The 26,571-nt window shown below is 42.4% G+C and overlaps 1 long non-coding RNA gene across 1 annotated transcript; it reads right to left on the bottom strand.

The window, feature by feature from the left end:
• Positions 1–122: 122 nt before the first annotated feature.
• LOC124272053 lies at positions 123–19,133 on the bottom strand. The gene is made up of 3 exons (XR_006897228.1): positions 19,122–19,133; positions 3,585–3,590; positions 123–202 (listed from the first exon to the last, which is right to left on the bottom strand). It is a non-coding gene; the product is annotated as an uncharacterized LOC124272053 (long non-coding RNA).
• Positions 19,134–26,571: the final 7,438 nt, after the last annotated feature.

The raw sequence follows: 26,571 nt of genomic DNA, 5'->3' as shown, positions 1-26,571 counted from the left end.
AAATGTGGGACAGGACGTGTACTTAGATGGTCTATAATACTTTCTTAGGTCTTCATACTGTGGACAGATGAGAAGGACATGGTATTCATCTTCAGTAATATCCTTGTCACACATTTTGCAGGATTGGCTCTCAGTAACATGACATATTCCTTTAAAATACATTAAATCCTAGTAGCCACATCGAAACTGCGATAACGATACTCTTAATTTCCTTATACTTACGTCTGTTAAATACTTTTCACACATAAAATGTTGTTTAAACAATGAATACAAATAAGAACATTTTCCAGTTTGAATATTTCTGGTCCACTCTTGCTGGAAGCAATCCTTACATCGTTGTTGAACAATGGATAGAAAAGCTGTAGCATCCTCAACTCCCTGACTGACCCATGCATATCCAAGACCAAGTTGGAACAATGTCTTTTTGATTAATATAGCCCGGTTGTGCTTATTTCTAGCCTCGCTAGCATTTTCAACCCGATACAGGAGCATCTTATAGGCTTTTAAGGTGAAGCGGTAAGGACGCATTGAGATGACTTTCAACCAATATAAGATAGAACGTTTCAGTGCCAAGATATAGATTGGGTATCTTCCGCATTCACCTAATACAATATCGCTGGATGTTGATCTGCGGATACCCAGAAAACGTTTACAAGCTTGCAATTTTTTCAATGCTTTCAAATCTTTGAACACTCTACACCTCAGAACCATATAATAAAATTGGCAGGATTTTAGTGTCAAAGATTTTAAAATACAGTTCATATGAGAGATTTTTCAAACTTAAACACGCTACGTTGAACGGTTATAAGAGCCTTCTTAGCTTTAAGAGTCAGATTGTTTATATCTGCTGCCAAGTGAGATTTCTAGTAAATAGCATGCCAAGGTATCTATATAATGATGAAACTTTAATTGGAGCAAGTTTGTAGATCCAATTTTCCGTTCTAGAAAGTCTGCCCCCATGTTTAAATACAACAATACTTGTCTTGTTTAAATTTACTTGGAGACTCCATGTTTCGCAGTAATTCTTTAAAATATCAATTTGTTTTTGGAGTCCAATTACAGTATCAGAAAACAGAACAACGTCATCAGCAAATAAAAGAAGAAACAACTCGAGTAGGTCAGGAAATAACTGAACGCCTTTTGTACAAGATTTCATCGACCAATTCATTGATGAAAAATGAAAACAGAAATGGACTAAGAACACAACCTTGCCGTGCCCCTAAAGGACATTCAAATACTTCTGTGTTTACGTTATTCGATGTACGCACACATGCTTTCACGTTATGGTACACAGATCGCAACACTTTATCCATTTTTGACCCTAGTCCGTTCTTTTTGAATAGATACTAGAGCTTCTGTCTGTTGACGGAATCGAACGCTTTAGAAAACTCAATAAAACAAGCATAGAGTTTTCCACCCTTTTTCGAGAGGTATTTACTGATAAGGGTCTGTAGGGTAAAAATATTATCAATGGTAGAGTATCCTGATCGGAAACCAGCTTGTTCCTCTTTAATTTTATTGCAGCACTCGGCCCAGAATACAAGTCTATTGTTTAAAATACTTGCATATAACTTGCCAAATACACTGAGAAGTGATATGGCACGGTAATTTGCAGGCAAGGTTTTTTTCTCCATTTTTATAAAATGGGATAATGATAGCTTTGGACCAGGACAAAGGGAACTCTCCTTTGTCATAAAGAGAATTGAATAAAATTTCCAGAAAAGGTAGGAGAAAATTAGCTGAAGACCTAAAACATTTCGCCAATAAAGTAATTCTCCCCAGACGCTTTATTTGCCTTGAGCTTGGTAATACTGGAGTATATTTCTCCTATACTAATTGGTGAATCAAATATATCATCAGGGGTTTGCAAGTCACATTCACTGAACAAGATGTAATCATCGAGCGATGGATCGTCGCTGGGGTCATTCTGGTTTTCAGCAAACAGGTCCCAAAAGTAGTTAAACCAAGTCTCTGGAGATATATTACTAGTATCCGATGATGAAACCCCACCGGTTAGGTGTTTCAACTTTCGCCAGAACAATTTAGGGTCACCCATTGAATCATTCAATTCAATTAATTGCTTATCGTCCTGGTTGCGCTTGGCCGTCTTACAAGCTGATTTGTATGCATTTCTACTTGTTACATAAGCGGCTAGAGACGCCTCGTCTTTGCGTTTACGAAATATGTTCAAGAAATGACAGCGCTGATGTTTAAAAGATCGACACGCATTGTTAAACCAATTATATACCTTGCTGTGTGACGTAACAACTCGCTTCATACAATCAGCTGACCTCAATAATACGTCAGTAAACATGTTAACCCCTTGTTCAATATCAAATAAAGAAATATACGTTGCATCATTCAAAGAGTCAGATGAGCTTTCGAGCATTGACACATAGATATCTTCGAAATCGTGCTTCCACGTGTACTTGGTAAAGCATGAATCAGAAGTAGCCGTGTTGTTATCAGAAATATTACTCGAACCTTTATTGGTAGGTAATGAGAATATAATTGGCAGGTGTTCAGAATCAGGTTTTGAAAGGATGTCGAAAGATAGTATTTCTCTATAAATGGGTTCTGATCAATGACATAATCAATAACGCTGCAACCATTTTTTTTACTAATAAAAGTAAAATCACCAACACCTTTATCGCTTCCACAGCGGCCATTGAATATGTGCAAATTATGGAGTCTACATAGCTCGATACCAGATACCAGATACCAGAAATATTCCACGTGGAGATATAAGCGTGTTGTCGAGTCTCCATAGAGATTGGGTGTGCGTTTGGACGAGCTCGCCCGTGTCCCTATGGCCTCTTAGGTCTGGGACCGTTCCTATTAAAACGAGCGGTTCGTCTACCGTTATCCTTTTCTCCATGTTGTTGAGTTTCACGTGTGGAAGTTCATTGACGATTACGAGCTTTCCATTCTTGTAATAGCCTCGTTTACCGTTCGCTGATAGGTCACGACGAGTTTCTCTCTGGTTCGGAGAGTGAGATCGTTTGCAATGCCAATGTTCTTTGATCTTAAATCCTCTCTTTTGTTCAGTGCCCATATCTTTGTCTCCGTGTCCCAGAATGAAACAATGATAAGTCTGGGTTTGGAGCTGTTGTCACCACCTAATCGGTGAGATCTTTTTATGTCGCCTGCTTGTATACAGTAATATCTCCATCGCCACACACAGAGCTGAACAACTGAACCACCTTTGATTTACTCCCGCTATAGAATTCACCTCGTCCATCCTCTGGAATGCCAACGAGGATAACATTATCTCTGTGGCTGTAGATCTCTAATATCTCTATTCGTTTGTCAAGCTCCTCAACCTTTGACGAATAAATAGTGTTGATCCTGCAGTTGTTCGTCTAAAGCGTCTAAATCTGGCGTAGAACATGTTGGTCATCATTTAGTTTTACAAGATCATCTTTCAGTCCATTTATGACTGCAGACACTGACTTCAGGTTTTCCTGGACATTGATCACTTCACACTTCAGCTGACTCACGCTTTGTTGTACTTCTTCCTTGACTAATTGTATTTCTCGAGTGAGAACGGATATAATTTCCGACTTAGATTTTTCGAGAGGAACGTTGTCCTTTGGTCCAGGATTGGATTCAACATCACCACAACATAGCAGTGGTTTGCTCCGGATAATGTGAGGTTGCAAAACCTGCACGAGTAAGTCAGAGTGAGGGGACGTAACGGCGTAAGAAGCTGAAACTGACCATGTAACATCGTGACCACCCAGTCCACGTGCAGTTCCCAAACTAAACTCCGAAAATATCGTGTGGTGAATGGATAACAGAAGACACGACACTAGTAGTAAGCTCACCATTCTAAAGTTTAGTTCTGTTGATGTACTCCATGCAGACTCTGGGTCGTAATTGAGTCGCTATCTTGTCTATCTGTCTCCAACCGGGACGGGTGGCATGTCGTCCACTCTCTCTCTCAAGTCTCAATGTCAACCATTTCTTCACAATTTTGTCCATACATTTCAGAAATGTTTTCAAGCATAAGTGGACATGGTAAATCTCTTTTAATGGTTCGAGTCACATGCACCTCGAGGGTGCATATTATCTACACAAACCAATAACGTTGAAACGTAGAGTAATAGAGCGTAATCGTCTGATAAGGGCTTCACGAGTGGTAACAAGTGAGTGACTTTGATTTTAAGCAGCACTCAACAACATTTTAGCTATAAGGCTATAGTCTGTAAATAATTGCGTCTGGACCAGACAATCCAGTGATCGACAGTATGAACATCGATCTATGCAATTGGGATACGATGACATGTGTCAGGCAAGTCAGCGAACCTGACCACCCGATCCCGCTATTCGTCTCTTATCACAAGCATAAATGGCGAGGAAGGCACGGAAGAAAGCTGAACGGTATGTCCGTCGGCATCCAATGGTCGATAGTTCAAATACGTTTAAAATTCAAAGTCCTTTTAAACAGTCTTGGCAAAATTATGTTTCAAAGATATCACTGGTATGGAACATGATCCTGAAACTTAAAGGATAAAGGTTGTAAATCTAGCACACATCTCAAGCACACATTATGTTTCCAAGCATGGGTTACTGAAGACCAATTCTAACCCGGATCTTCACGGGTCATTATGTCAAAAGCCGCACGCACTCGGTCAGAAGGTATATTATAATTCTAAATGTTTTCAGCAGAAAGCACATGGCTTTAGATGCACTTACTGATAAAGCTTTTATTGACATGAGGCTTCTGTTTCTAGTGAATAGAACACCGAAGAACGTGGAATTTCAATCTCGGTATTCTCCAATTTAAACGATAACCTACTGTTTTGAGCGACCCGCTTCCTCAAGATCCAGGCTTTATTTTCTGTCGGGTTCACGTCCAATTACAAACATTGCAATGTTCTGTTTAAATAATCAAATGTAGTTCGCTTGAAGAATTAACAAGGAGGACAGACTCAGCAACAGGCGAGGGAGTTAAGTTACACAATTATATATGCAAATAATTCCAATTACCAATATTAACACTTGTACATCCGTCTTTCTTTAGGCGAAATGTTTCAAGATCATTGATGACGAGACCAAACAACAGAGGTGACAAATATTCACCGCCCTTGTCGTACGCCTCAATAATACTGGATGCGGTACTATTCACATGGGCCTGTATTTGCATGCCTATTTTAGCTAATAATGGCAAGATTGTGCCCTCAGTATGTAACATTATCAAAGACTTTCAAGAAATCCATAACAAGAACAGTATGATTATGCTTACTTTTCAAAGAATTTCTATGAGCATATCCAAGACGAAAATGTTATCTGCTGCCGAGTAACTGCCTCAGTCCAGTTTGAGCTGAAGTTTCTCCAAGAATATTATTTTTGTCTATTCTTTTATATATTTTTTGTCTTTGCTCAAAGATTGTGAAAACAGCTATGTATTGTGTGTTGAATGGTTTGTCCAAGTGAACATAACATTGTTCATATTTAAAGCGGGAATTCCAGACAAGCACTGTCTTTGAATTAGAATGAATTAGTTCAATATGAGTATCTATAATAAAGTGAAGCATGACACGAATAATAGTTTTGTCATTGTACGTCAAGGAAAGTCGATCTGAGAGAGGAGACACACAAACATTTAAAGATAAATCAGATATTTTTCCTTGCTTAAAGCTTCCTTTATCTGCACCAAGATCTTCCGCGGTTCAACGTCCCTTCAGGTGAAAAGATCTTTGTGCAGATAAAGGAGTTTTGACCCAGAAGAAATATCTTGACTTATCTTTTATATATTTCTTTCTTATACGCCTGCAGAAATCACTTGATAGATATAGATAGATATATAAAATCAGTATATTATTATTGTGCGTGTGTGTCTCTCTCTCTCCCTGTGTGTGTGTGTGTGTGTGTGTATATATATATATGCATTGTATATGTGTTTATTACCTATTAATCACCAGCCTTCAATCTAGATTAATCCATTAACTTCCTTCGTGTGTAGTCTCACCAAGGACAACTGGCAAACTAGTGGACGTGAGATACCTGAGGTGAGAGTACAAGGTGTATTTTGTCCTTTCGGGTCTTTGAATGGCATTTAGAGTGATACGCATAATGACGAGAGTTTTATGGATGCAAACTTCTATTTTATGAATTACAATCGTTTAGGAGTATATCCTTACTCCTTTATTCACCTGAGTAAGGATATGCCTTAAACGTGTCGATGCTCCTCATGATAAAGTTGATATCCATAAAACTCTCGCCCGTATCGTTTCCTTTGTTTCCTCGTCTACATGACAACAGTTGTACAAGGACAGTAAGTTGACATTGGGTTTCGTTGGACTTTTCTCTTGATACTCATGTTTTTTATGCTAAGCTTCAGACGCTCAACGAAATATATATTTTGTATGAGAATCCTATAGCTAACCAATTTGCAACATTTATTTTTTTTAGCTAGGCAGTCTTTTCAGTGGTTCAGTAGTCTACATTAGGTATTCTTGGCGCATTTTGGACAATTTCTATTTTCAAGTAAAATCTGTCCTTCAAATTTAGTGGTGCCAATGTTATTTAGAATAAATGTTACACAATGATTGTGTACGGTATGTTTCAGACGTCGGCGAAAACGTGGTATCGATCGGCCAGTGATCGGCTTACTGATGTACGGCTGTTGATAGACGAGGAAACGAAGAGAGCATGCGGTGAGTTTTGTGGATGTCGGCACAACATCATGAGCACGGCGTTGCGGAGCCTGTCGCGCCGAGGTGGTAAAGGAAAGGACGTATGCTCACAAACGTTGACACAAACAAAATAAGTTTGCATCCATAAAGCTCGCGATTGCTTCTGGTAACCCGAAGCTTGAATTAACTGGAGCCAATGATGATGGCCTGCGCCGCCTATATAACGCACGCACACGATGGGAGAAGAGAGAGACGCGCACGGCCTTACTAGCATCTGTATGTCACATCAATACTGCGAGGTATAGAAATAACAAAGATAAGTCGAGATATTTCTTCTTCCCAAAAGAAATAAACTTTGTCTTGCGCGAGACTTAGCGCGAACGAACCGCGGCTGTTATGAATGAGGAGGCTTTGGCGAAAATATCAAGACTATAACAAATGTTTCGTGTCTGCCTAAAACGGCATTACGGTGTTGGAGTAAACGATAATGCTTTCGCTGCTCGCGGTAATTTTAATTCGTTCGGGAGCGGTCAGCGATGAATTTCCGCTTAAATGTGAACGATGTTCGCTTGGACGAAACCGTTCGGCTGTTTTCTGTCTTTGACGAACAACAAAAGAATGAACAATGGCGCTGTTCTGAAACCGTGAACTGAAGGACCCGCTCGGCAGTGGCTGGAGCGGATATTAACAATGAACTTCTTTGAAATGGCAATCATACCTTTCGTTGGACTGGCGAGGATCTTTTGTTAATCTCTATGCTTTGGTACCGGCCTTTTAAAATGAGCATTATACCTTCCGTATTGCTGCATCCGGTATGCGACGGAAACGTTTGATGCTCTGACGTTTGTTCCAACCAGATAAATCGTGATGTTTGACTGAAGAAGCGGATGTACAATGAATGACGGTGGAATTGTTGCGTATATAATTATTGGCAATCACTTCGATCTCTATTATTCAGGCGAACGATACGTGTTTGTATTGAATGACTTGACAGCGAGCGCGGATGAGCGATTAAACCAGCGTGGTCATCAGACGGTGCAGTTGAGGACTGGATTTATTTCGTGTTCTAAGCAGAGAGCAGAGCGCCATGTCAATAAAAGCATCGTGGTCGTATTCTTGCTGAAACGTTGGAGATACTGCTCTGACCGGTGCTGATGTGTTCCGTCTTCGGCTTATGTATGCTTAATGTGTGCTGTCGCTGAAGTTCGGGATCATGTTCCAGCGCAATGACTATCTTTGAAACGCGTAATTTTGCCAGATGTTAAAAGACTTTTGATTTTAAACATTTCGATTTGACTTATCGACCATTGGACACCGACGACCCTTCACCGTTCTTCCGTGCTTATATGAATGAAAGACGAATATGGTCGGAACTACTTTGACTTTACCCACGACTGTCATTGTCGAAGCAGCAGATCGACTGATTACTGTCGTCACTGGCCCCGAACGGTATTACGAATATATTGCTGCTAACTGAAGTAACGGGCAGTGCTGCTTAAATCGAAGTCGCCGCTGATACCGCTCGGTAACCCGTATCAGGCTGACCCGCGCTCTGATACTCTACGTTTCGTGCTTTGATTGTGTTAGCAGTAATATGCGCCATAAATTGCGTGGAACTCGAACCATAAATATCGCTTATGTGACGTTTCGCGAATAATAATGGACAAATGGTTGACGTGAACTGAAGAAGATATTGGACGACACCCGGTTGAATGTTTGAATGGCGACGGTAAATCCCGTAGTGCATCGGCTGGTTTAAACTTTGATGTTGATACTGTCGTTGATCTTCTATTCGCCGCACGTCGAGTTTAGTTTGGGAACTTGCGTGGTTGGAATTGTTCGTGTTCGGTTTCAACCTTACGCCGTTGCATCCTCTTCGACTTACTCGTGCGGGTTTTACTGACTCATATCGAACGGAAACCTGTTGTGTTGAACGATCATTAACGTTCCTCGAAAATGGGGTCGTTCGATACGGTAGTCGAGGTAACGTGATCGCTTTGGTGTGTGTTCCGGAAGCTTTCGGTCGTGATGCTGCGATCGTAAATGGACTGACTGATCTTTAACGAAACTAAATGATGAACCAACATGTTACGCTTAGATTAGACGCTTGGGCGAACGACTGCGGATAACATATTGATAGTCGGAGATTGACTTGATGAAACGTTTCAGAATATTGAGATCTACGGCCGCGAAGATAATGTCTGGGTATTGATGCTGGCGGAGGTAAGGTGTTCGGTGTTCGGCTCTGTGTGATGAATACTACCGGAAATGATGACAACCGAACTTATCTGTTTCATTCTGGACACCAGTATATGAACGCTAATAAAAGATTTAGATCGAAAGAACATTGGCGCCTACTGAACAAACCGTCGTGACAACGAACGACGAACGAGGCAACCACAGAGATGAAGCTCGTGTCGTCTGTCCGCGATGGCTCAATATGGAAAAGATAACGTGAACGAACCGCTATTTAATAGAGGTCCCCGGAAGACAAGTTGCGGGCAATACTACCTAATATGAGCTTCGATAACTGCGTACTATCTCCGGTGAATTTCTGTCTGTTATCTGTGTCGATATGTGAACTCCATGAACTGCACGCCATTCAATATTTAATAGTGTTGGTGTTTGCACATTAGTAAAATGGTTACTGGCGATTATGATATGTCGCGGTGGAACTGACTATGGAATGCTATCGGGCGATACCTGCCGATTATTCATTGCCTACCGATAAGGTTCATTGTTTCGTTAACAACGCGATACGCTACGTTAAATAACTTTGGTACGCGATGAGCTTGCGGTGAAGATTATCTATGTTGATCGATATTTCGGCTAAATCTGATAACGAATGCGGCGACATATTTCTTTGATGTTGAACAAAGGGGTGCTGTACTGACGTGATAAACCGGTCATTTGATTGACGTGAGCCGGTTGATGCGGCTGGAAGTATAATTGGTTTTGGCTTTAATGCGTGTCGTCTTTTAAATTTGTCGGCGCTAATCGCTAACGAACATTTCGTAGGCACGAACGGCGTCTCTGGCCGCTTTGGCACAGTGAAGTAAACCCGCGAATCGGCACGACGAACGGCGAAACGCGACAGGGACGACAGTGAATATTGATTATTCGATAATTTGTTAAAATTGCGGCGAAGTTGAACGCCGGTCATCAAATAGGATTATGTCGCCAATGCTTTTGAACCTGTTGGTAGTACGTCGTCGTTCGGTGATGAACTGCCAAACCCCCTGATGATGTATTTGATTACCAATTATTATGGGAAGAATATGCTCCGGTATTACGAAGCTCGGAGCAAATGGCGTCTGGAAGTACTTTTATTGACGAATGTTGCGAACATTTCATTATTCACTACTAACGGAGATTTTATTCAATTCTTTGAGGAGTTCCCTTCGATCCTGGTCAAAATAACTCGTTATCCCCATTTTATCGAAAATGGAGCTTGCTTATACTAATTAGATAGCCATCGCTCGTGACCGATTTGACGAGGATTCACCCGAAACGATAGACGAATAACGATAAATGAAGGAGAACAACTTTATTTCCGATCGGAGATAACTCACCATTGACATGTTTTACCCTGAACTGCTATCGATAATACCTCTCGAAAAATGAGCTTCTAATAACTGTTTTTATTGATTTTCTAAGCGTTCATTCGATCGACAATTGAAAACTCAATCAGAAGCGGTTTCCAGATGGTCGTCGTACCATGGCGATAACATGTTGCGTTAACGTGGCTTTGGCTGGTGTCCTTTAGAACGCGACGAACAACTGATCCATTTCTGTTTTCGCCACTAAATCAATAATTGATCGATGAAATCAAACGTTGAGTTGTTTCTTCTTTGATGACGTTGAATTCTGTTTTCTGATGCTGCTGTTTCAAACAAATTGATGACACCAAAGGGAATTACTGCCGGTACGGAGTCTCAAAGTAATTAAACGAAGACAGGCATATTGTTATTGTTACTACAGAACGATAAACTGCTCAATTAAAGTTTCATCGATAGATACCTTGACCAACATTTACTGAAGTCGGCGGATATAACGATGCGACTTCAAAGCTTAAAGAAGACTTCTTCGGCGTAATGTTTGGTTGTTATTTTAGATGTTTGGGCGCAAAATCACGCTTATTATTATGGTTCTGGTGAAGATTTGAGAGCGTTGAAGCTTCAATGAAGCATATGGTATCACAGATCGGCGCAATCAGCGTTGTTAGCGACGGGTGATGATGCAATCATCAACTGACGCTGGCGTTCTATCTTATGACGGTTGAGAAAGTCATCTCAATGCGTCTACCACTTCTGCTAAAAACATGAAGATGGTTGATAACAGCGAGCTAAGTGGCGCAATGAGCTATATTTCAATCAAAGTTGTTCCCAACTTCGATTAACTGAACAATAAATTGAAAGGACTGTATTATCGATTTTATTTTGATGGTGCTTTCGAAGTGGACCGAAATATTCGAACTGGAAATGTTAACTTATTGTATTCGTTATTTTAAACATTTTATGTTGAAAGCACGGCTGAACGTGTACTGGGGAAATTAGGTATCGTTATACGACTTTTCGATAAATGATACTGATTTAATGTATTTTAAGGGTATGATAAGGCAATCGAAGCGTATTGACGGGGATATTCGCGGATGATACCATGTCGCTATAAATCTTGTTGAAGCCTGAAAGCTGTTATCGAACAAACCAGTACGTCTATCCACCGGCGTATATGTCGGCGAAATGTGCGGCTACCTTCGAATATTGTACGTTGCATTAAACACTGAAACGCCATATTTGACGATTCGAAGTAAATGAAGACGAAATCGGCTGCGTTATGGTCGTTTGGGTCGAAGCCGGACCGATGGTGCGGTAATAAAGAGCTATTGAAGCGTATGTGCTCGGTAGGCGGTCATGATCGAAGACGTCGGACCGATATACGGTTTGGAGATTTGATGCCAAGGTGAGAGTTTGTTTTGTGAGCTGTCGTTGGCGTTTTGCGGTTGCTGTTTGCGGGAGGGTGCGGAAGTGGACGGCCAAGATTGTTGAAACGCGTTGCGCGGTGGCGCACAGTTTGTTGATCGTTAACTGACCAGCCAGCTGTGCCTTTCGCACCTGTCTCTGCGCTCCCTGGTGATCGATCGGCATTTCGTGGTGACCATGTTAATGACCAATTTTCGGTAGGCTACGATTAAATCGTCGCTTTTGACAGGCTTGGAGCGCCGTCATGATAATTTGGCTGCGACGCCAATTCATTTGATCGGCACGGATATTGACGTTTTGAAATAGGTCGTTGAAATGGTTTTGCATACCGCTTAAATCACGGTTGGCTTCAACTTTGGAAGTCGGGAGACCTTCACTGACTGGCACCAGTCCGCCGCCATACGGATTGGAGCGATGGCGTCGGGGTAAATAAGGTCTTCAGCGGCGGCGCACTGAAAGACGCGTCGGCGGGCACGGACGGTGGGCTAACGACAGCCAGCGTTTGTTGCAGGATATTCGCCATGTTTCGACCATTTGAACAGCAACAACAACTTCAGGTGGCTGAGTCTTTGATAAACAACTCACTCTTTCGCTTCACTTCACTGGAACTTCCATCAGGCAACCAGAAGAGCCGAAGTGCTGGTCTCGTCCCACAACTCCTGGAAGCTCTAAAGCAAATACTGTCGGTATTGAGTCGTGATACCAATTCAGGTGAGAATGCTACGCTCCCCTTACAATCACTTGTCGCTCTAACGATTATGGCTTCCATCATATATGGTGAACCTGCAACTACGATTAATCCACCACAATCTTCAGATGCAGAACCTCTCTATTGATAGTCTCCATGTTGAGCTGATGGTATCTTGCCGTGCATCAAGCTATCTTTGATATAACAAACTCTATTCTAGCTGATCTAATCTGCATTTACTGGTTTTCAATCGCTTCATGGTTGGCCCTGTTCTCTTTGTTTGAGGTAAACCATTTATTTGCTGCTTGTCGACGGTGGAGAATATATCTTAAACTTCCGTCTTCTTCTTTGCTCTCATGACTGTTGAACCTGGTACAACTCGCGAAGTTTAAAATCTGTGAGACGAAGACCTGAAACGGAACTGTAATCGGTGGCTGAAATATACTACGTACAAATATTGACTGGTCGGGACGATGACTTTGACATGTTAACACTCGTGGATCGTTTAATAATGTCTGGAATGCACGATTAACGACTCTGCGGCGAGAACAAACATGCCCGGCTTTCTTCTTATGACGGAACATCCCCAAACATGAAACGGCGTAATGAGCACTTTCTGACTTTCTCTTTGTCGAGCTGAAATGTAACGCCGAAATCGCGCAGTGAATAATGATCTTTGCTTTGCTGATGAAATAGACGTAATCTTTCGATTGATTTACCGTACGTTGACTGCCAGTGCAATGACGATCTTTAACAGCGCCGCTGTTCGCTATACGTTACGAAGCTTTACTCAGAAACGAATCTGATGCGAAGAGATTGGTATCAATGAAATTCCCGTGGTAGGCTGCTGATTATCGCTTGCCCGGGTTGATCGATCGAATTTGAGAACCGTCTCGACGTTGACTTTGCCTCCTTTCATCAAATACTGATGAATTGGGGATCTCCGTTGTCGCTGACCCGATGAAGGTGTCTTTGGCGAACTTTATTCGGTATTCCGCGAGGATATTTTGAACAATAAATTTTTCTGCCAGTGGCGGCACAGGGTAGATTTGTTAAATGATTTGTGAAATACGCAATGTTACAGATGGAAGTTTGGTAATGACTTTAGATTGGGCCATTAACATCTCGGTAAATACTGTAACGATGATGACTCCTGGTTGTAGTCCCAAAACCATTCAAGTAGTAACGCATTCGCTTTTTATCGTGGGAATCACCTGTTCTTTGTCGTGAATATTTAGACACTAGAGTGTAACGTATGGTCAAATGACTTAGAAGTCGCAGGTAATGATCCCCAATATGTTGATCTGCTCTTTGTTTTATATTGTATCGTCTTGCTATAGTTTGGCTTTGGGTACTGGTTTTACATATGTCTTTCGGCGATCTGGTTAGCTGCCGTCGCTTTATCGGCGAATTTTCTGTCTTCTCTATATTCTATTTCAATGTCGAAATACGACTATAGTACGATGGCGGTATTGACGTTAATGCTCGCTCGCTCACTTCACTAACAGATCGGATAACGATATTCTGCCGACACTGGATGATTAAAGATCGAAGTTGAAGGACAGCGAAGTTCGTCAACTGCGCAAATTAACCGCTACACCGTCGGCATGCGCTATCGACTGGCGCTTATCGTCTTTCTCTTTGATACTGGAGACATTGAGGAACTGAGGTGAACGCTGTATTTTGAACGAACTTGTTGTACTGATCATTGTTTGGTGATGTTGGCTATTGTTGTGGAAGCCTTAAACGGGCTGAAATCTATTTATGTTTGGCGATGATGTTTTCGCTTCATCTATGTTTAGTGCTGGCGGATGTAAGGCGACTTTGGATATGGTGATAAACTTCTTTATTGCGATGGTGATTTCGGCGATAGATTGGCTTTATTAATAATATCTGGTAATATCGGTTCTGTAATGAAGGCGATAAACACATGATGAATGAAGACAATGATGATACATGTGTTGCGGGTTGCCGATGTTGTGAAGCAACTTCGCTACGCTGCTATGGGCGAACTGTTGATAAACTTCCTGGCTTCAGTGATGACTTTCAGATTGACAAACCCACCTGGAATTGCAACATAAAGTATTCAATGTTTTAAACCCTGATCCATTCGCTTATGGCTGCATAAAATCGATGGTGGAACGGGTCGGGATACCTCGTTCGCAATGTTTGGCGAATCAATACAAACCTTTGCTGTCGGTGATTTCATCGATATATGGCTCAAATAAAGCTCGAATACAAACTTTAACTCTTCTATGTTTTAAAGTACTTATCGCTATTTGTTCTATATTTAACAGGTATGAGGGGCTTCGGAAATTACATCGAAATTACAATGTCGACTCGATTGATGCTGTCAATAATTGTCTGACGACGCCGACTATGAATTCATGATAATATCGGTGTTGACTTCCGGGCGACGCTTTTCTTCAACATCTTACGGTTGATCGCTGATGTGGTGATCAGCACGAAAATAATTCGATATTTCGGTGACACCCGTAACTGGTGAAGACACAGTTGATTCGGGTAGCTTGACTGACGTATCGTGACGGAATTTGTATTCACGAACGGTTGATCTTCAATGAACGGAGATGTGGAGGCGGCTTGGTCGGAACCGGAACGGCGATTGCATATACGGCCGGCGATGGACGTCGCCGTTCTTTATTCAGATATACGACGACGTGTTCTAACGATAGCGGTCTTGTCTTGGCCGTGCTGTGACTTGAATGTTGCGGGGTGCGCTGACGAAGATGAACGTTTGTCTTCGCATAACCGATTATTGATCTGTTGCCGCGGTATGATAATGGTTATTTATTAACTCGCAACTGATCGGTCGGCCAAAATATGCAATGATAACTTATCGAGTTGACGATGCCCGAGGAATCGGTTCTGCGAGTTGGCGATAGGCTGATTGATTTGGTTATCGGACTTTTAATGTTGCGGACATGAAGCTTTCATACGTGTTGATTTGGGGTAACGCAACCATTTGTACTTTCTGTTTCTGCCGCCTCTTATGTGACTTTGATATTAAGCTGTTAAAGTCATTAACGGTCGGTTTGCGTTGTTGATTGGTTGGAACGCAAATATTGATACCATCTGTCGTTGCTGGCGCTGTTCAGGTGAACTTGAGATTGCGCGAAATTTACGCAGAGTTGTGAACGAAGGGTACCCGATACGGAAGCTTCGATCATACGGATCATAACGGCGCCTTCAACGGCGACGATGATGATATTTTATCGCTGGGTAATGGATGATTCAGGAACTGACTGACTCACAAAACTTGTTTAACCAGTCCCATCGACCAAGCTATGTTTTTCTTTTCTTCCATTCGTACATACTACCATCGATACATACCTGCTGAAAACGATGCAAAATCTACGCGATTGCGCTTTAATGAAACGGAATCGTCGTTTTATTCAATTTACTTCCAACTTTCAAAATGTCGCTCGAAAACCATCTTCGAACATACCTTTGATATGTTTGATGGCATATTTCTATCAAAGATATTTCAATGATCAGCTGAGGTGTTGGGGACCAGTGTTGGGCTCAACAAACTGAGACAGACTGTTTTATTCACAGGGTTGGTTTTTAATAATGTCTTCCGCATTACCAGGCAGAACCAATATAATCATAAGGATTGTCTTTCGCGAATATTTATCTGAACTGGTTTAATGACGGATGGTGAGACGTGGATAGCACTAATACTGCTGATCGATTCGTCAGCGTTGATTTAACGGCATCTTAATGATTCTTTCCGTTGATTATGAAGCGTTCAAAGGCGATTGCTTCAACTACGCCATCATTATGTTTAATGTTACGTTGATATCGTCTGTTTCAAAGCGAGGATGCTATAGACATATGATCCCCGTGCTGAGATCTGAATATTTCATCAACAACGACACCGGTGGAAGCAACTTCTCGCCGTTTGTTGAACCAATTCAAACAGCATGCGTACACGTAATTGGTTATGGATTGACGATGCTAATTAGTTCGGCTGCTTCAACCGAATACTACGGTCTCTTTAGCGAAGAAGGTTATCGAACGCTAAAGTCTTCAATGCTGAATCGTCTCGAGAACTGAAGTCGTACCTCGCTTCGAATCGTTTTATGTTATGGCCCGTCAATGCATACTTGCCCGGCTTCAATGTTGAAATAACCTTGATACTATTCAGAAAGGATCGTCAATACTTTGGTCTGCATGATGCGAAGCAAATATTTCAATGTTTCGAAGGTCCGACATTACTCGGGAATCGGTGTGAACGGCTGCATGCGAACATGAAAAACCCTTTCGCTAACAGTAATATATCGCACTGAAATCTGATGAAACTGAACATACTACGGGGCATTTGATTTGCATGATCGTATCCAAACCTCAATGCATTTCAAATTATGCCAAACAAACCTCCAATATTTGTGAGCAATAGTTTATGAATGGTGTTGAGAATCGCAGCCCCGATAACTGATCTGAAATGCAATTCCATTTCGCATTAAATAGCAGCCAACTGTAAATAAAGACATATCGAGCAATAATATTCGCCAAGGCATTCATTATAATTTTCAGTGAAAAATGATCTGCAAATGATTACGGTGCTGGTGGAATGATCCTCACTGCATCTTATGGCGACGGTGGCAAAATCTTCCGTAAAGGCGTTGTGGCATGTCGGCCAGCTCTTGATCTCTCTGACGTTTTTGTCGCTTTCCGCGATCTTCGCTTTATGGATGGTGATTGATCGAGTGAACTGGCGTGATGTACTACGACGTGAATGTAGATAGATCGGCGAAAACTTCGTTTTCGCGTTGACGATTATTCGACGTTATTGTGTTTGTTTGTTGGTGGTGACAAATCGAACGATGATTCGCCCTTGGCTGGGCTGAACAATGCTGCAGCTGAGATTGACACGGGGCTTTAGCACTGATAAGTTAACGGGAATGGCGGGGGTATTCGTCGGTTGGATGATCGTTGATTTAAGCATGCGGACCTGTATTCGCGTATCAATTTGTGTTGTTATGAGGACGTTGACTTGTTTGTTAGGCTATCGTTTACCGTTGCTTATGACGATTTGCTGCATGCATTTTGTTAACCGGTGACCCGTGTTGACATCGGCAATATTGCGGCCATGAAGCGCGATTAATACTGACTCGATGGGGAACCCGAACGATGGTCTTCCGGCGAGGATATTGTGATCTGGGTGGTGCTCTGAAATCTGGAGTCTTACCGGGCGCTTCAGTCTCTGGCATTGAAGTCTGAAGGTGTCCGAGACACCTGCTGTTTCATTTTTTATTCGGTAGATATTAATCGCGCCCAGAGATGACGTGTATTCTCAATGGTATGTTGTACGATCTCTGCCGAGTCCACAACTTTCTTTATTCAGAACTACGCTTTCGAGGCGTGATCACGACATCTACCTTCTGTCGCCGTTACCAGGGTTGGTCATTCTTGGTCTTTGTCTTTGGCCCCTTCGCATCTGGTCGGTCGGCCGTCTTCATTTCTCCCCTTATATCAATGAACCTCTATCGTGGTTTATGTACGCACCGCTTTCGATCGTTGTTTATTCAGCTGGTGTTTGACCCGTCATACGTCGGTGTACTGCTGATCGGGGGCCGTGTTTGATCTGTCCAGTATATTTGGGGACGGTGATGCCACCGGACGGCTTTCTTTCAGTGATCCATGTCACTCCTAACGCTTGAAAATTCTCTCGCGAATATTCAATTTCTTGGTGCTTGATGCCAGCTTTGAGCTTCGGATACCGATAAATCATGGGGCGTGATGCTCGCGTCACTACGATGAAGAATGAACCAATATTCTTTATTCCCATGTTACGTATGAATGGAGATTACGGTAATAAATGGTACGTAATGACCCTGGCTTGTAAGTGCCGTCATCATCGTACTGAAGGTGATGAACGAAGAACAATTCGAGAATGATTGTTAGCAAATGGACATGCATGGTTATGATATAACCCGATTACCTGAGACATCGATGAATCTTGCTGTCATATTATGATATATTCTGCCAACTGATATATCAGTATCGATCGGCCGCATCTTCAACGATAACGAACATCGGGAACTGAACCTTCAGTCATTGAAATGAAGGTTGATCTCACGGGTGAGGAGTTAAAGTTGGTTATGGGAACTGGCGTTTGATGACAAGCTTCACCACAATTTGGGAAGCAACACAACCAATTGTATGCTTATAATGACCTCTTGGGGCAACGTGACGATGATAAGCTCGTTAGTCTGCTGGCTGCCAGGCTTAGGCTGTTTGCGTATTCGTAATGACCACCATTTGATCGTACCAACGTATTCGTGAATTTCTTTAAAATGCTGCGGGGTACTTTACGCCGGGGCTGGTAGCAGTGTTTTTGGTTACGCTTGATCACGGGTGATCGTCGCGCGGAAGCTTCACTGAATCATATTATTGGTGTACATCATAGATAATGGTGATTCGGAATTCAATTTTAATCACAAAGCTGTTTATCGGTGTATTGATATGTTGTTTCTTGTCTCCGTCGGTCTGCTTCTCCTTGTACGTTCGTGCTTGAACATTGCAAAATCTTACGCGTGGCTCGCGATGAAGGGCCCGATGACTAACGTCAGCCACTTCGGCATGATAAACTCAAGCTTGTTCGCACTATATATTGACTGAACCAATACCTTGGACAGGTTTGATAATGACACTACAAAATCGAATAGTTTAACTGTGGATCTTTAATGATCGTACCAATTTGAGACCAGTGTTTAAGAAGATGATAGTTTATTATGTTTGTTTTCACGGGAGTTCGCTCTTCCCCGCAGTACGGAGTAAACCAACAATCGTTGACAACTCGCGAAGGAAAGGCCATTTGTGGGCTCAGGTTTAATACTATTGATGAATCGTATGACATAACGTCCGTTAAATCGGCGTTGTTCGGCGTCTTGACATTCGTCGATTAATGATGATTATTGCTTCGGCTATGGCGCGATGGCGTTTTTCGATAACGTTATTTATGCTGCGCCATGAGCATCTTCCGTTGATCCCCGTTGCTTTTGAGATCTGGAAGCTGATATTTCGCGTGGTCGGAATCGATAATCGGCCGACACTGTTGGTACGCTAGACTTTGAACCGATTCAACTTGGCGTGCGTTACCACTGTTGGTTATAGTTGACGATGGACTAGGTGGATGGACTAGGCTGCTTTATTAACTACTGCGGATCTTGGCCGAAGGACCATCGGGTGACGATAATCGAGAACTTTCGTCGTGACGCGAACTGAATAATAAAGGTTGATGGATCGTGCGCATCATCGATTCACTCACGGAACGAACATCGATTTGGCCGGAAACGCTTTTCGTCGATATATCATTTAACGTGCTGAATGTTCAACTAATCGCTTTTGACGAGGAAAACCGCTGGTTGGATCGAAGGATCGTCGGTCTGCGGAAGTGATTCTATTGTTCACGGTAACCATTTCGATGTTTCGACGAGTTATACTTCGGGAATAACATTGGACAATGATTTTTCCGCTAATACGTCATTTCTGTCGCGCGCAATCTTGATTACATACGGAATGATTTTGATTCATGATCATTAATCCATCAGTATTTTGGTGGCGCAGAATGATAAATCACATTCAATGACTATTGACTTATTGAACGTGACGATGTTGAATACGAAGCAAATACCGTACAATTCGACTCGCCGGCTTTATTCTAATCGTTATATCAACTGCATAATATTATAAACGCTATTCAGTATGTAATTTTTTTCTGGTGAAAAAACGGCTGAAATAATTGCGGTGAAGATGAAATTATAAGGTGTCTATAACTTTGACTTCGGTGTCAAATGTTTCATGTGACCGAAGGCGTTGTCAACTAACGTCGTCTTTATCTGTACGGTAACGATTTTTAATATAATGATGAATTGATTTCTTTTGATACGGTCACTATGAACGTGAACGGTCAATCGGGTACGTGACTATATACTACGGCAATGAATACCGTCGTCGGCGAAAACTTTAGATTTTCAACGTTATTATTCGACTCTGTGTTGATGGGTTAAGCTACGATATGTTGAATGACCAATGACCATCAAACTATCGTTGATTCACTACCAATACCAATGATGATACTATTACCGTATTTCGAATGACTGAAATGGTTAATCACGTCGTTAATGAATGGCAAATCGGTTCGTTATGATGGAGCCAATTCGCCGGTTCGTCCATTTCGTATATTTAATGATATTAAGGACGGACAAACGTTCGCCATATCCATGATTTGCATGCAACTCCTGTTCTGCTATGTTACATGATGATTATTATTGATACGCTCTAATGCGGCAATAATTTACTGATTAATCGGTCTGTGAACAGATAATGATATCAATCTGGTGAAGTTCCTTTAGTATGGGAACTATAGTCGCAGCTGGCGTCTTGGATGCGTATTGCGTCTGATCGCGGATATTCTCTGACCAGATGTCACTATGGTACCTAATCTACTTATTCAGAACCACTGTCACGACCTTCTACGCTCTCTTCGAATACCCTGTCCCCGTTGAGTTGGCGGTCGCTGTCTGGCCTGCTGTCGGTGATGAGTCCTTGCGTCTTCGCTCTCCCATTTATACAATCTAATTGAGCTCTATCGTACTATTATTACTGGCCAAAATGCTATGATGTTGACTGTATTGGATGATGACCAGTGATCGCTGCTAACGATCGGGGTTGTTCCTGTCCAACCTTATGACACGTGCCCTGGCGACTTCATCTATTGGTGACCATAATTCAATGATAAACCGATTTCTTATTTGAAGAGTTGGCTGAGCTAAATGTTCTGCCTGGTTCATCGCTACGGAATAATCGTGGGCGACTCATACTGCATTGAGGTGTGGACCGGTATTACAATTGCGTGGTGGAAGATTGTGTCAATGAACGATGATGGCAATTTGATTAGCGATATCATGGCGTTTGGTTTTGTGGTGATGGTTGGCATCGGAAGATAGTGTTGAAATGGACGTACGTGAAGTTATGATTGGCCGGTCACGGTCAATGATAAAATCTGCCCGCACTAACTGGAACATTGAACTCCGCTTTGCGGTATATCGGCGGTTTAAACTTGTTGCTATTTATTTTATTTTGACGATGGTGATAGATGAACGTTCTATGATGAAATCGAGGACCGATACTGGTTCTTTCAGTCGTTGATGAGGTTTGATCCTGCGGGTTATTGGACCGATTTGGTTATGGAGACTTTATTATTGTTTGGTTGATGAACGAGCTTTCTGCGATGTTGATTTGGAATTGACGCAACCGGTGTGCTTTCTTGTTTCTGCCACTTTCTTCTTAGGCTTTTGACGATATTAACGTTGAAATCTTGTTAGCAGTCGAAGTTTTGCATTGCCGGCTTTAGATGTTGCGTATTCGCTTCGACGACACAGCATTCGTGGGTTTGGTGCGCGAGGACGTCTTGCTGGATTTGCCCGGATGCGGTCGTCACGGCACTCGCTGCACTGAATAAACGGCACTTGGCCTGCGCCCCAGCGTGATGGCACGTCGCTCAGATAGTGGTACGGTCACAAAGCTGTTTGGTCGGTTAATGACCCGGTATGTTGTTTTCATTCGGTATATACATGTTACGTTCATTCACAGCGTGAAAAGATAGAAAGTTGATGACAGAAATAATGGTTCCCAACTTGAACCCGTCGCTCAGCACGAACCCGCGCTGGACTGGGACGACAATTTCGAAGGCTAAAGATAATAACAGACGTAATCGGCTGGGGACCAGTGAACGAAGTCGTTTGACAGGTGTTTTCACGGGAGTTTGAGGTTTGCTTCGTAATAATACCGAACCAATAATCGACCGGGATGCTATAACGGAAGATATTTTGTGTCGAGGCTCTGGTGCTGTGGAAGGATGTTTATGGGCTGTGACCATTCTCAATGATTTAACGTAAACCATGTCGCTCAGGTCTTCCGTCAGCCAGCCGCTTCGATGATTTCCACAAAAACCCCAGCCTCAACCACCATATTACGTTTTTGATGGCATTGCGACCAGATATCTGTTTGTTTAAGCGGATACTTCGCTATGGAAAAGCAGATCCCGACTATTTCGAATCTGGAAGCAGATAACCTGCTCGGCAGATCCCGGAAAAGTCAATATCTGGCAGCAGAAATATTTTGTTGAAGCAACTCCTCCTGAACTTTGATGGAGCAATTCAACATCTGCATGTTCTCGTTGAACTGTGCTGGATAATTAAACTGCTAACTGTACAGTCTCTTTGTGAAAGGACGCCATAGGTGTGTCTGTCGGTGCACTAGTCATATTGCTGGAAACATGGTGCTCGAGAGATCGTGCATCCTTCGAATCGTGCGACTTTGAGTGCGTTTTTATGTTGCCAATTCATCAATGCGCCCGGTGTAAAAGACGACCAACTTTCCTTTGACGAAGAAACCGATGTTGGCAAACAACGACCACTGTGTTCGGTTAGAAGTCAGAAGGATCGTCGGATGCCAAAAGGCTGTTCGTGATTCACCAGTAAATTTCGATATTTCAACGGACCGGCGTTGCCAATACTCAGGGTCAGCGATAGATGACCGATACCAGAAAACAATTGCTCATTGCTGGTGAAATACTGGTATGTACTGAATCTTTGATGAAGGCGAACTGCTGAATCGTGTCAAGCTGGTATTTCAGGTATGCGAACAGGCAAATGTCGTCCCCATTGATATTGACGTGAACATGATGATGATGGGAATCCCGGGCTTTGAAAGATGTGATAATCTGGGAATTCCGACTCACGTTAAATGCCCGGCTTGTTCTATATGAATCGCGTTAATATCGGCAAACCAATATTATGAGCGCTGTTCGGTATATAATTTTTCTGGTGTTAATGCTCGCGTGCGGTTGACAACGAATTAATCACGGGTGTGGTCTCGCCGTCTTTATAAACTGACGGTGTAGCTTATGAATAGCGTGACGTCGTCAATAACGTGTAATGCTCGTACGATGACGTTTTGTGGCGGTTTGTCGGTGACGGATGAACGGTTCTGGCGACGGTCTGCTGGTCGTGGTTGTTGAATCGAACGTGAACCTGGGTGGCAATCTGCTGACGATGGACCATCGGCTGGCGACTTTCGTTTTCGTAACGTTAAATGACCGTTGTTCAGGCATAGCGTCGGGTTGAGCGCGATGATTTTGTTTGATGACCAATGACCGTCGGCTGATGTTGATTGCCGCCGGCTTAGTTCGATCATGCTTTCTTGCCAAGATATTGACGCTGATGATTCGCTTAATCGCGTAAAATTGATATCGGTTAAGCTATGATCGACCGGTCTGGGATGCGTGTATTTGATGAATTATCAAGGACTTTGTTGACGAGGACGCTTCATTTACGTTTGCATCCATATCGTTTTGTGCATATCCGTAGTTTACTTACTGACAATGTTCTTGGCTATTGTTTTGTATGATTGTTATTATTTGACATGCGCTTTCGGCAATATTGCGGCCATGAACGCTGATTCTTCGGTGTCGGTCGCGGACGAACTTTGATCGACGGCGGATGATGTCAATTCGGAACATACCAGTCTGCGGGGTCTTAACGATCATATGGTCGCCTCTAACATTTAACTGGTTCAGTTCAACCGGGATTTTGTCTTTTCGTTTCGTTGCGACGTCTATTATCACGCTTAAGGGCGCTGTTTCTACTACAGTGGATTCGATGCGCACAAATCTGTCTGCTGATCACAACTCTTTCGGTTTGTCACATTCGTACTCACCGGGCGACAACTTTGTCGACCTGCCGGGTTGATCGTTGATCGCTGACTGCTCATCTGGTCGTGGAAATGATCAGGCTTCTGTCATTATATCTGGACAATGACGGCTTAAATACGCTCGATGACTGACCCTGATATGAGACTTTTGACCCGAAAGTGATCGCTGTACTAACGATCGGGGCTATTGTTTGTCCCGGTACTATATTTGGGGACGACCGGACGACTCGGTTTCCTCTATGATTGTTAGCGAAGTAACTCATGACCGATGATGGTATATTCAATTTCAACAATTTGCTTAATGAAAAGGGCAGCTGAACTTCTACGGATATGCTTCCGTCGTAGTGAACTCGATATCGCCCGTGGTATTGACCAACCCTGATGATATGTTACGTATGAATGAATTATCAATAATTTGTGTTTATGGGGATACAACGGCTGGTTGGTGCCGATATCTATCATTGAACACTGAAGTGATAATGAGGAAAACAATGGAATAGTGGTCGTTATAAATGGACATACATGGAGATTATATGATATGGCCAACAACTCGTGAAATGATGGACATGTTAGATAAAATCGGTAGTATTTCATTATAAACGTAAATATGATATAATGGACCGTATTTTGATCGTTTTACAAACTAATGTTTGAGCTACAGTATTCACTATGTTATAATGCGTTACGGCTGAAATATGGTGATTGATAATAGTGTTTGGAATCAATGATATTATGTTCGAATTCATCATTGATGACCGTATCGATAATCGTAATGATGGTGACTCGGGTGATGGCACGATGACCAGAATTGTTGCTGGCTTTGACTGCTGTCGGCGCCAACTTCCGCTGTTCTGGCGATTAAGCGGCACGACGACTGAAAGTAGTGAGCGGTTAAGTTGGGCGCAATTAGTCATCATATTCGTCACGGGCATAACAATATGCAATGCGCCGACCAGTCTTTAAACGTCGCTTTGATGTTCACCTGCTCTCCTATAAATCAACAATCTCTAATGACGTCGTCTTTGCGGAATCGGCTATTTCTATACCGAGGGACTGTGAGTGGTGATGCGCTCTTCCTTCTTCACGTAATCGGCTGGTTTATCGTCGAGGACGAACGAACGTGAATCGGCGTTGGCTTTCGGTCTCGGTCTGATGACGATGATATCTTTTACGATAAATGATTTGCTTGCCGCTTCTGCACTTCCGTATGCTCTTTGCGGCTTCAGCAAACGTCGATCATCTCGTAATTCGGAGATTTCGTATGATTTTCCGTGCATGTTCCTGCACCTTTCGCGACCGTCTTCAGCTGCTCGGATACCTTCGCGGGGTTGATTATTGATCTATCGATATCCCCGGTGATTCGTTACCTGGTTGGAACTCCATGATGAATGTCAAATATTTTCTGAATGAACATGATGACGATGAGCAACGGGGATAGCATGGAATGTGAATATAAATATTGGGGCGTTAATGAACGATAGATGAACTGTTGCGTAATGACTTTATTGACGATGATAAATCGCCACAACGTCATGTTTCGTCTGTTCCTCGCATGGTGATTCACTTTGATTATGGAACTCTGTTTGTTTCTGGAATCATGACCAGTATCGGTTAACGTATCTGGCACGAACCTGATTGAACGATTTGATGAATGGCATGAAGACCATAATACCAGTACAACAATTCCCACGGACCAGAAGAGATAGATGCGATCGTATTGCTGATGCGAGATTGATCGAGTTGAAAATGCCGACTCTTACAACATTAACCGGTTGAGGATTGTGACCGCTTTCTGTTTGAAATATGACGGTGAATTCGAAGAACATCTATTCTGTTGATTAGTATGACCGTATGATCAACGGTGAATATTTGAATAACGGCGCCGCGAGTATGTTAACATGATTAATTAACTTCTGTTGATTCTGCGGGTAACGAAATGAGTTTGAAAATCGATCGGCAATCCTATAGTCCTTCTATTTTCCAAACAGGAATATATAATTTATATTATTTGAGGGTTAATCACGAACGAACAATATTCTTTTGAAATGGACAACTTGTAATTGATTGATGATGCATTTAAGGACGATAAATTCGGCTGATCGACAATGAAGCCTGCGGAGACTTAAACCGTATATGAAAAGGCACGGTATACTTTAACGAGCTTGAGCTCGACGGCTTCGGCTTTCTTCTCGTTCGACATCAATCTTCAAAACTGACAATGGAAGGTACCCATCAGTTATTCACTTTTCGCTGGCTTCAAATTATTTCTGATGGTGTATATTCTTATCTAACACTTGATATATAAAATAAATGCTGTAGTGAATTGATTAGGATAAAATGACGGGCCAGCGGGCACTGACCATCGAAGTATTTCAGCATATTGTTGAAGTTGATGAGGGGTCCACATAGATGCCTGTCACGTTAAATGTTCTCTCTGATGTCTTCACACAAATCTGTCTGCGAGTCACAATAACATTCCGAACTACGCTTTCGGGCGACGCTATACTACGGCATATTT

Source organism: Haliotis rubra, unplaced genomic scaffold (assembly GCF_003918875.1).
Source record: "Haliotis rubra isolate DU_JTF1 unplaced genomic scaffold, ASM391887v1 Scf1655, whole genome shotgun sequence".
NCBI classification, from domain to species: Eukaryota; Metazoa; Mollusca; class Gastropoda; order Lepetellida; family Haliotidae; genus Haliotis; species Haliotis rubra.
This window is presented reverse-complemented; position numbering and strand designations above follow the sequence as displayed.